The 12,394-nt window shown below is 37.9% G+C and overlaps 1 long non-coding RNA gene across 4 annotated transcripts; it reads left to right on the top strand.

The window, feature by feature from the left end:
* Positions 1–5,615: 5,615 nt before the first annotated feature.
* LOC113286304 lies at positions 5,616–7,496 on the top strand. Of its 4 annotated transcripts, XR_003329212.1 has the most exons (5): positions 5,616–5,807; positions 5,954–6,072; positions 6,300–6,378; positions 6,479–6,899; positions 7,336–7,495. It is a non-coding gene; the product is annotated as an uncharacterized LOC113286304 (long non-coding RNA). The 4 variants fall into 4 exon arrangements; XR_003329209.1 differs by having other exon boundaries at positions 6,300–6,899; positions 7,336–7,496; XR_003329210.1 differs by having other exon boundaries at positions 5,616–5,812; positions 6,300–6,899; positions 7,336–7,496.
* Positions 7,497–12,394: the final 4,898 nt, after the last annotated feature.

Raw genomic sequence — 12,394 nt, 5'->3', positions numbered from 1 at the left:
GTAGAAGATCATCGAAAGATGATTGCACATTAACATCACTATATATATCTAGATCCCTTTTAAGTCTAAACACTAGACTTTCATAGTCATCTTTATCTAAGATTACAAAGGGATTGTTTTTCTTAGTGTTTGTTTTAGACAACTATATTTTGAGTACCATTTCAGTCTTTAGTATCTACTTGTAGGTGGATTTTAAATGAAGGTTCTTGACTTCTTGCAACATTGCATTTTTCCAAACTTAAGTATTAGATCTCATACCCCTATTGACAAAGGCCTTACCCTTTATATCATCGTGCCTTTTAGGATAGGAATTTTAATTATTGGAATGATTCTTTTGTTTCACAGGACAGTGACGGTCTGAGATTTTTCTAGAGGTGAATCTGTTTAACTCTTTTGAAACAAAAGATAGAGCATTCTGCATCTTTCGAATCTTACAATCTCTTTGCATATGACCTTTATCTCTACAATAATAAAAATGCTTATTGAAAGGAGTAAAGTTTTTAGATTTACCTTTATGAAACTTTCGTCTACTATGCTGACCCTTAGTTGGAGTTTTTCTCTGACTGTTTCTGGAGATGTTTTCCGTCGGAATCTCATTTGAGCACTTGGGTGAAGCAGGCGTACAGGTTTGTTCAGGTGGATCTTCTTGAGTGGTGGAGCAAACAGCCTTTACGAATTTCACTTCTTTGTTGATTGTCGAAGTATCAATTCCATCATATCCTAATCCACGTTTGTCGCCATGACTTCTTCCTGCTTATAACATAGAAGACAAATTGATAGTGCTATCATTGAGTCTTTTTAGTCTTGCAACTTCTTCCTCAAGTGTCTTGATATTTTCAAGAGCACAGGCTAGTTTGTCCTCAAGTGGATTCTTTTTGAAGGAAACAGACTCTTCTTTTTCCTTATTCACTAAGTGTTGAGAATTAATCCTTGCTTCGGTTTCAACAATTTTTTTGTTCAACAAATAATGTTTCCTGCTGAGGTTCTCAAACTCAAGAGTTTTTGAGTTCAAACTTTTTTTGCAGTCCTTAAGGAGATATCTGGAATTCTGATATTCATAGAAGAAGCCGGAAAATATTTTTCTTAGTTTCCTATTTTCTCTGCTAATAGGAGCAAGAAGTCCAATTACATCAGAGGTAGAAAGTCTTTTTGTGGAGACAACACCTAGTAATGAGGAAAATTCAGATAGATCTTCTTCAACATCTTGATCAATTTCTGAGTCACCATCTTCAGAAATCTCATCAAGTTGTTTTTCGAGACAGCTTTTCCACTCACAAGAATCTACATTATAGGGGTCATCTTGTTCAGTAGGTTCACAGAATATGTTATTCTCAAGTGATGATTTTTCATCTTGACTTACGTTAACTGAATCACTCATTAGATTCATTTTCTCATAGGTTGGATCGCACCAAACACAGATTGTTAGATCTTTTTGTGTTTGCCTGCTCTGATACCAATTGAAAAGACGAGGGTACCCAAATATACCTCAATCTAAAACCACTACACCAAATTCAAGGATTAGTAACTAGATTTCACAACAGCTTTGCCCCTGTTGCGAATTTCAGTTGCAAACCTTTTGCAACAGTTTGTATTTGTTACAAAACTCGCAACTATTTATTTCTTATACGATTTGCAACAGAATTGATTTCTACGCGTGCGACCCGTGTATGTGGTTGGCCACACTTTCAAGCTGACTCGGTTTCAGCCCATTTAGATACTCGTAGTCAGCTTCAAAACTGACTCGATCTATATGATTATCGAGAACACCTCGTTCTCTTCTCCACATCTCATTCTTTCCTCTCTTCCTCTCTCTCGTTCTCTTCTGTTTCCGCTCCTCTCTCTTTCTCTTCTACCAGAAAAAAAAGTTCTCTCATTCCACTAAAAAATCATTGAAACCTGAAATCTATACTTTTGTTTTCTGATTTATTATCAAACTAAAATATAAACCTAAAACCCTTTTCAGTAATGAGCCCTAATTTATTTCCTAATTTCTTAAACCGTAGAAAATTACTCTGATTTTCTACACGTTTGAGACTCGAAAAGAAGAATCAGGTAGATCCATACCTGTAAATCTGATATCTGATTTCAGTTTTGGGTTTTTCGGTTTGTAATTATGTGTTTAGTTTTTGATTTCTAACTCTCACTTTTAATGAGGTAGAGATGTGATTTCTCAAACTCATTCTGGTACTGGAAAATTTTCTTTGATTCCTCTTACTATTTGTCAAATCGTTGATACTTCTAATTGAGAGTAAGTTCTGAAAACTCAAACCCTTTATTTTTAGTTTGATTTTATAATTTCAATTTGAGTTTTTGTATGAGGTACAGGTTTGTTTTCGTGGATTATGGTGTGGGGTTGCTTTGATCTCTGGTAATGGTTAGAGAATTGAGCTAAATGTATAACTTTTAGGGTATCGGGATTTGGGCAGGGGTTCTGGTGACTGAAAGTTGGCGGTTGTGGATGGTGGTTCTGGCAGTTAGTGGTTGTGGGTGGAGGTGTTGGTCTTTTGACAGTTGTGAGTGATTGTTCAGTTTAGTGTGGTGTTTTTGGTGGATGTCGTTGGTCTCCTGGAAACACCTTTATTCTTTCATTATTTTTTGGTCTATTTTCATGAATTTCTTAGTAAGTTTGAATCCTTGTTTTGTTTGTAGGTCTCTTTCTTTGAATTGCTCATTAAATTTGGACCATTGAATCTGTATTTAGGGTTCAGGGTAGGGTTGTTAAAAGAAGATATATAATATATCTTAATTTAGTTATTGAAAACTAAAAAAGAAGGAAGATGGGAAGAAAAAAGTCGAGTAGCAGCAGCTGTAATTGGGGGGGGGGGGGGGGGGGGAGAATGGAGGCGACTGAGAGAAGGATAAAGAGAAAGAGGGAGAGTATCATAATGAAATATTATATTTAGGGTTTTCATTTATCCTCTAAATAAATGGGTAGAATCTAATACTTGTAAATCAACGGTAGAAACTAAGTATAAAAATTAATCGGTTTTCCAATGGTTTTTGGTTCGGTTTTAGAAATCAAACCAAACCAAAACCAACACTATCGGTTTTCCACTTTCTACACCGTAACCAATCCATTAGTAAATGGTTCGGTTTGGTTTCTTCCTAATTGGTCTGGTTTGGTCTGGTTCCAGCGGAAAACCGAAACCATGTTCAACCCTAGTTCAGGGGATATATGTTTGTCATTATGGTACGCTCTGGTTGCTAGGAGTGCAGCTATACTAAAGGACTTTTAGTTGAAATCCATGTAATATATCTCTTTCCTTCTTATCTTTTTTTTTAATCTTTCCTTTATTATTTTTATCTTTCTTTTTTGTTTTTGTTTTTGTGCATGCTCGTCGTGACTATCTCATTGCATATTTGTTTTCTTAGTACTTGTTTAGAGTTGGGGATATCTATAGAGAAGTTGGTCTACCTTATGGCGTACTCAACATTATAACTGGATCAAGTCCTGAAGCTGGTGCTTCTTTAGCATCTCATCCTCATGTCAACAAGGTACAGTTATATCTCTCAAGTCCAAGAGCCTTTTTTCCCCACATGTGTGGTTTCTTATTTAAGTCGTGTAGTTGTATGTATGTATTCACCAGGTTATTGAATGTAAAGGACTTGAAATGGTTCGTCGGGAATGGAGTTTGAGGCAATATTTCTATATGTGTAGTTGTTGTTGGTACCGATGGTGTTGATAGTATTTCCCCGAGTTGTTAATTTGATATAAATTTTAATGCGCTTATTCAGTTTGATTTATCTGTTGTTTTTCATGTTTCAATATGATTTAATTTTTTTTTAAGTTTTTTTACTGATCGGTGAACATCAAATAACCTAAATTCTTTTATAGGTAGGGGAATTCATAGATCCATTAGATAGTCATAAGTCACATGTACCATGTACTGAACTAACTAAATGCATATTTTGTTATATATATATGTATATGTATCAATATGCCAGTCATGTATAGGTTGATTATGTTTATTGTCCATGATGATCTTTTAACTGGGTGCTAATGGGTCTAGGCTTCTAAATGCAGATTAGGTGCCACCGCATTAATGGAACTGATGATTAGCTCACGAGGTATGCTTGTGCTCTATGCAAAATGGTCCCTATTATTATTCTAATCTTCCATGATGGGAATTGGATGTTGATTTGTTTCACTTTCTTGTCTCGGTAGGTAGAAGAGAACGGAAAAGAACATGAAGAGCAGCGAACCCAAGAAGAAGAGGCTGTTGAGGTCGATGTTGATTTTACAGATGGTGTTTTTCTTGTAAACAGTAATGAAGCTGAAGAAGAGTGGGATACGGCTAATGAAGGATCTGATCCTAAAAGCAATTGGTTTGGATAGATAGGCATGTGAGTTTCTGAAACTACTTTGAAACAGGCAAACAAATAATTTGCGCTAGCTTTCGTTTTGGTTAACCTTTTTCATATCTATTAAACTTAGATATGGAAGAAAAACAGTAGTTCTCGAGTTCTGAAATCACTTAGAAACTGATTTTTTTTTCTTTACCACTAATCTTTTTAGCTAACCTTTTTTAGTTTGTCTATGAAAACTGTTATTTGTTTCCTCCTATTACTGTTACAATTCTTTTTGACGATGGATACTCTCATGGTGTACATGGGTTTTGCAGGTCGCAGATATGAGCATTAATGCCACTATTTACAAGGCTGGTTATGAAGCAACAAGAAGTTATACTTGTTTGAGCAATGTAGGTAATGAATGTTGAGTTTGTCTCCAGTTTTGTGCCTTTAAAATTGTATCTACTACTGCTATTATACTTCACATTACAACTGCAACTGCAGAATTTCTATGTTCTGAAAACTTAGGAAACGTTTATATACTGCCATTTTTTTGATACTTGGCGCATAATTTGTATGTCCTTGGAACTTAAGAAATATTTCTAGCTACAGCTTGGAAATTAAGAATTTTTTATGTATTTCCTAAGTTGTTCTTTTAAGAGGTATATAGAAGAACTCTTTAGTTTATGATTTCATAAATTTCCTAAGTTCAATGGATGTTGGTGTGTATAGTTCAACATATGAAATGACTATGTATTGCCTAAGTTATATCTCTTAGAAACTTACGGTTATATACTTTGAATGTTTTGCCTAAGAAGAGCTGAAGGATTTCAGTGTAATTCTTCCTGAAATTGTTGCAGGAGAATGATTTCCAAAAAATGAACTGGAGAACTGAGGAATTAAAACCTGATTCAAAAGTAAATAAATAATGGTTTTGACCGGTCTAAAACCTAATTTTTACTTGATTTGACCAGGTCAAAACCAGGGTTTGACAAGTCAAAACCACTATTTTTCTGTTGTTGCAAAATTTTCGCAATTGTTATAATTAGGGCTGCACAAAATCGAACCACGAACCGAACCGAACCGAAACCGTGTGTCTATTAACTGAACCGAAGTGAAACCGAATCCCCGTGGTTTAATCACGTTTCAGTTTAAGAAAATCGACTGTCCCAGTTTCGGTTGTTGCTCAAAACCGTACCGAAACAACCGAGAAAACCGTATATAGATGTAACAAATTTCTAGGCATCGATATTATATAAACAATTTATCGTAGCCCTTCATTTTAGGTTTAATAGTTTCCTTATATTTTTTCTCGACAGAGCAGAACAACTTTCACTCTTGTTATTCTTATCCTCGATTTCTATTCCCCTCTCTTCTACACAGAGAGATTCACCACCACTCCATCACCAGATGATAGAAGAGAGATTTACCACCGCTCTATCATCAGATCCATCTCAACCGTCTTCCTCTTCTTTGAATCAACTAATTAAGCTCCAAACGGCCATGGAAGATTAATTGTAAGGTTTCATTGTTTTCTAATTGATTTTTTGGATACTGTAATTGTAGCTAGTCTTCATCTTTTTATGGGTTTCTTAATGAGTTTTTGAAGTGGATTAAAGGTTAACTGTTTTTTATTTTGTTTTCTTTTTTTGCTTTTGGTTAGAATGCGTATGAAGGAATCAACAATTGTAGCAGGCTAGCAGCAGAACCAGATGCGGTGTTCAAATCAGATGTTAATGGTTGAAATCACTCAGTTTGAGAATTCAAGAGAAAGATGAACAGGTTAAAACTTTATTTTGCAGTTTGGGTTTTGTTTTTTTTTTTTGATTGTTGAGTTAATTTGTTTAATTTTAGCGGATTTTTAGTAAGTTGTTTGATTCATTTGTAAGAGGAACTTAATAGGAAGAAATGGAAGCTATTTAAAAGTTCAAGCGGTGAAATTGTTTGATGTGTTTTGGGTGTTAATTCTAATTATGTTACCCGGTTAAGTGTTTTTCTTTATTTTGAAGGTGATTGTTGCAATTGGTAAGGTTTCATTTGAGAGACCTGCATCCAAGAGATCTGAGAAGCACTAAAGTTTGATTTTTGGTTGGTTAGGTTTTGTATTGGGTTTTTAATTTTATTTGAGGAACCGAACATACATATCAGGCTTTGTTGGTGTTGAGGTACTTGTGTTTGTTAATTGTAGGAAGCATCAGAGATTCTAATGGCACGGTTGAACTTGAAAGCATAGGGAAAGGAAATGAAAAGAACTAGGTGTGCTAAAATTGGGAGCTCCAGACAAGATTGATGTGCTGAAATGACAAGCACTTATTGTTGGAGCTCTTATGGGATTGATACAACTCAAAAGGTTGTTTCAGTCTACACTATTTTGAATCTCTGTAATTTTTTCCTTATATATTTGTTTTGATTGGTTATTGAATGTTAATTTTCTCTAGATTATACTGATCAGGTAGCAATCTTGGAGACATAACCGCCTCTAATTTGGATTATGGTGTTTTGATTGATTATTTTGTTGAAGTCGCGGGTTAGAGTTGAAAGTGATGTATGATATTGTATGTATGCTGTTTTTGTTAAGGATACTTGGAGTAACAAGCTTTATCTCTAAGGTGAAAGCATTAACATCAAAATTTTCCAATCAATCTGTGTAGAATCTTTGCTGTGTCTAGATTCTTTTAATAGTAGAAGATGATTTTTTTGTCATATGCTGGTAGTAATCCCCACCTTAGCATGTAGCTAAAGATGGTTATGAAGATTTGTTTTTCTAGTCACTTTTGCCCAACCATGTTCATTTGTTTTTGTTGAGCAATAAAATCTGGATTTGTTTATTCATATCCATAACTTTCATTACACTTGAAAAAATTAAAATTCATTACACTTGAACAAATTAATCTGTGAAGCACAGAATCTGTAGAAGCATATGAAACAGTCTAATATTTCATTGCACAATTTTTATTCTTAGCATATTTTAACTCCTAATTTCTTATCTAGTCATGAAACTTCCACCTGATATTTAGATTTGGTTGGTTGTGACTTGCGATGCAGGCTTCGGTTGGAGTGGCAAGTGAAGTTGGAGACTTTGGATGCCCGCCCTTTCATGCCGTCAAGAACAACGATATTTACTAAATCTGTTGGATTTTATGTTTTAGTTATTAGATTTTTTTGTTTTGGCAATGTCTGTTGGAGTGATGTATTTGATATTTAAAAAAAATTAGTTTAACATGTTAATTTATAACTCTTTTTTAGTAAAATTATCTGTCAGTTTTTCAGTTAACCGAAACCGAGAGGTTCAAAACCGAACGAAAGCGAGTAGGCTAAATGGGTTAATCGGTTTCTAATATTGGAAAACTGGGTACTTCTTCTTCGTTTTTTTTTCCAACAACCGAACCGAACCATGTGCAACCCTAGTTGAGTCTCCAATGGCGGAAAATGATGTCGTGGCGACGGACGTGATTGTTCCTAAAGAATCTTTGCTAGTCACACATCCAATCGAAGGTGTCATTTTCGATCCTCCATTTGAGGCTCCTTTTGAGGGTCACGTGTTGATTGTAGAATTCAGCGTGCGAGTGAAATATGCGGGCTATACACCAAAATATAGGAAAGGTATGGACATATCGCAACAACCAAAAAGATCACCAACCGGTTTGTGTTGGTTAAGCGTGTGGAAGAAGCCTTATCTTCAATTCATGACATGTGCAACGCGACTTGCCACACTATTTCTGAAGATGTAATCTCGAGCTGAAGTTCCACCGGGATGTGTATGTAGACTTTGAGTTTAACGTCTCCTGGTTCTTTGAAGTATTTTCCAAGATCCAAAAGCTGCAGGCTGAAGCGGTTGAAAGTCCTTCCACGGATTTGATTAATCAACAAGAGGCGGAAGTCAAAAAGTTGTCTCGGGAGTTGAAGATGAAACATGCGGCTCTTCATAGCATGAAGGATGCTTTCTCCAAGAAGAACAAGCCATTGTTGGTCAATTTCCCTTGAGGTTTTGAAAGGCAAGAGACGCCTCATTTTATGGTTTTATTTTTTTTTATTTTTTTTTTATTTTGGAATAATGGCTCTTTGATCAATTGATATATTGGAATTCAAATTATGAATGTAAGTAGCACAATTATTATGGAAAATTGTGAAACCGTGAATATTGCATGAAAAGGGGAAATATGGGATGATATGAACTCTTGGGAAAATTAGGTTATCGGTTTCCACAGTCAATACGGAATTGATGTCTGTGTACACTTTTAATAAGTTCAAAACAATAGGTTGTGTAAATATTGTCTGACAAAACTTAATCGCTTTAGGGTCTTTCACAAAAACTGAATCTTCAGGGCGTAAATCCGAGTTTTTGTGTGACGCCATCCTTGTCGTGAGAAGTCCCCAGTCGTTCTTTATTGTCTGTGAAACATCTTTATGTCGATCCGCGATAAGGCGGAGAATCTCTAGTCCCCAGACGCAATTCTCCTGAATCTATCTTTTCTTGGACGATGCGCTTCAAAGCATTGCATTCACTGGTGGGATGATGGATGAATCTGTGAGAATGTAAATACCTTGAATCTAGCATTTCCTGATCAGTGGGTGGGGGCCATAACGGGGGTAGTTGGACTACTCCCTCTTATACCCAAATCTCCAGTAGCTCTATAACTCTTCTGATAGGCAACAATAAGCGTTGATATTTTGAGTCTGGATTCTCTCGCATCGGTGGCTGCCGTGGCGGAAGTTCCTGCAGGCTTTGGCATGAAGCTCTATTTGAGGGAGGAATTGACGCTTGAGCGATCATTGATTCATGAGTGGATCGTTTTATTCTACTATATTACTGAAAGCTAATTTCTCTTGAGGGATCTGCATCAGTGGCAGCAACACGAGGTGGTTGAGATGGATATGCGTCTTGGCAGATTTTCCCCTCTTCAGATGCCTCTTTCTTAAGTAAAGCAGTCGTGGCCGCGGACTGTTGGACGACCCTTTGAACCTCCGCGAGGGTTTGGAGGTAAATGTTTTCCAATAAAGACTCATAGGCGGCCTCTTTACTTTTGTCCTGTAGACACTGCGACATACTTGACAAATCTCCTTCCTTGATCTTGCGAAAATGTCTTGGCTCTCCGGTGGAATCCAGTTGGTTGTTCTTCGCCTGCTCGTGGCTACGTGATCCATTTGCATCTTCATTGGTAGAAATACAAGACTTGTCCAGAGGTTGAACGTCCTTCGTATTATTCTGGAAATTGGTGAGATCTTTCTGACATGTATTCGCCGATTCTTCCCTCAATCGACTTACATACTATTTAGGCCACGAAGCGTTTCATTTTGCCGCCTAATAATATCAACTTGGTTTGCAGCCATATCCTCTATCATTTTTATCACGCCTTCCATGGTGGTTGTCTTCTGGCTGTTCATTGCTTTTGAAATGTTCGAATGATCAGGATAAATTTGGGAAATTGGAATCTTTGACTGAAATGAGTTTTAGTTAATGAATGGATTAAACCTAAGACTAATTGGGATGGAAATGAAATCGAGAATTGAATCTGATATTGCAACCGAGAGATTAGTCTCCCACTGTGGTCGCAAGTTGTTTATGGGTAAAAACTGTTACTGTTGGTTTTGGTGAATTTGGGTGTGTGGGTGATAAACAAATCTAAACCTAAAACAAATGCATTGCACGTCAGTACTTTAGATTTGAGAGATCAATCTGTACAATCCCGGCCTAAACCAAGAAATGTCTGTTCCAGTCTTGCTTCTGTCACAAAGTGAAGGAGAAGGGTTGGTCTTAGGGAGGGAAGCGAAGAAGTTTTTGAGACCAGAATGGTTAATTCTGAAGGTGTGGCTATTTTATGACTTGTATCATAATTTGGAACTGGCTTGCGGAATGAAAGCTATCAGTTCTTTGGTATTTTTATGGATACTGTGTTGTTGTTCTCACCAAAACTTGTTTTTTGATGTAAAATAGGTAAAACCTATTTATACAAGTCATAATTGAATATATCCTGGTCTCGTAGGAAGTGGGAGTGATTGAGTGATGGAAGAGTGGAGTAATGTGTAACTGCCAGAAACCACGCCTCAACTATGAAGGAAGCGGGCTCGTTTACACCCACTACTTCTTTCCTCAACTAACTGCCATGTTTTCCTGACACTTTATTATGATGGACGTGTTGCACGCCGCACGCTGTAAACCGCCAGACCAATACCCTGATGAGCATCCCCAGTTTATGACATGTTTGATATCTCGAGTGTTTTCGTGAAAAACGTGTAGCAGATTGCTACGTGTGGCAAGTCAAAGTCAGGAGACTTGCCATATTAAAATAGCATGTGGTTCTATTAGGCTTGCCTTGGTTGGCCGCCTAAAACTTTCCACAGTCCTGTCAATTTCATGGCGAATTTGGACGACTGAGATTGTAGGTTATGAGAAAGGATGACCATTGATTATGGCCACATACTTTTATATAGAAAAGTGACGCCATTGGCATAGTGGCACCTAGCGTAGCCATGGTATAGCGGTATGCCAGTGGCATAGCCGTGGCAGCTGTTTTGGCATATTGGTGTTAGACCCCAAATATGGCTCTGGTAACATTGGCCTTGTTGCTAAATTAAACTTAAGTCCTTAGGTGAATCACTTGAACTAGTTGGCATGACGACTTTAGGTAAATTAGGGTTTGGCGTATCGAAAACCTTATTAGCATGTGCGCTGCGACACGGCAGCGTGGCTGACACAGTTAGCGCATGCTAGTGGCACGATGGTGCAAGTAGCGCCGGGCGTAGCCATGGCCGCTATATTTTGGCACATTGGTGTTAGACCCAAATTTGGCGTGGAAATATTGGCGCTATTGCCACATCAATCCCAATACTCTGGGAAACGTTACTTGGTTTGGTTGGCGTATCAACTTTTCCTAAATTAGGGTTTGGCATGCCAAGACCCTAATTAGTGCATACGGCATGTGGCTATGGCGCATCGACGTTTTTTGCAAATGGTGCCATAGCCACTCCAAAGGAACCATAGCCCGGCTATCATGTGAAAACGGCCACAGGAGTAAGGATTGCCGCGGGTGGCTATGATATGGCGTCTTTATTAGGGTTTTCTGGGTCCCGCATGGCTCGTGGCATGTTGTGGGGTCCGAAGTGGCATCATTTGTACCACGAATGGAAACTAGGGTTTCGGCTATGTAAGGTCGTGTTTCTGGTTAGGATAACCACATTGAAGTCTATTATGACGTTAGCCACGAACAGAAGATGGGTTGGCACGTAAGTGCACTATTTATGGTATGTTGCCACGTTCGACATGCTTGTGTGGCAAAGTGGCATGTACGGTACGTTGGGAATGCACGTTTGGTATGTCAGTTAGCGCATTGGCGCAACTTTGGAAAGCCAATTTGGTATTGGCGCAATTTTTCCTCTCTTTTTTAACACTGCGGCAGGTTTAGAGCAACCTGATTGGTCGAAAAAGAGAAGGTCGGCCAAACGCGGGAGTGGTCACACTTCTGGTGTGGGTGTGGCAAGTTTAAAGCGACCTGATTGGTCGATGGTAAATAGGGCCGGCAAGTATGGTCCCATCCACAACTTATGTGTGTGTGTGGCGGGTTTAAGGAGACCTGATTGGTCGAGGGAAATAGACCCGGTTAGGCAACATGGGGCATGGCCAACGGAAAATGGCGCCGGCTGGCCTAAGGCATGGCGACGCCTCCCTTTGCTATTGTTCCTATTCTGCGGCTCCTTGATGAGTGCCAAATATTGTATATATTTGCACCTTTTTATTGGCATTTAACTCATCATTTGTGCACTAACGCTCCATTTTATCCCATATTCTGTGTTTTCGTTGTTTTCAAGAATAAATACTTTTCTCAATTAATTTTGCATTTTTAGGTACTAAATAAAGCCTGGTTAACTCACGGAGCGAAAAGAGCAAAGACACGGGAAAAAGCCGAAGGAAACTCTAGCGGAAAAGAAGTGAAGAATGCGGTATGGAAGACTCAAGGATGAAAATGGGCTTAACAAGGAAGAAATTGTTCTTAAAGAAGAAGTGGTCTTAAGATTACCTAAGCCCAAATCCATTTCCTAAACCCAAACCCATATCCTAAACCCAAAATCCAAACCCAAACCCGCTTCTCTCCTTAGCCGTCAGATT

The sequence above is a fragment of the Papaver somniferum genome, chromosome 6, assembly GCF_003573695.1.
Source record: "Papaver somniferum cultivar HN1 chromosome 6, ASM357369v1, whole genome shotgun sequence".
In the NCBI taxonomy this organism is placed as follows: Eukaryota; Viridiplantae; Streptophyta; class Magnoliopsida; order Ranunculales; family Papaveraceae; genus Papaver; species Papaver somniferum.
Note: the sequence above shows the minus strand (reverse complement) of the source record. Positions and strands in the feature narration are given on the sequence as shown.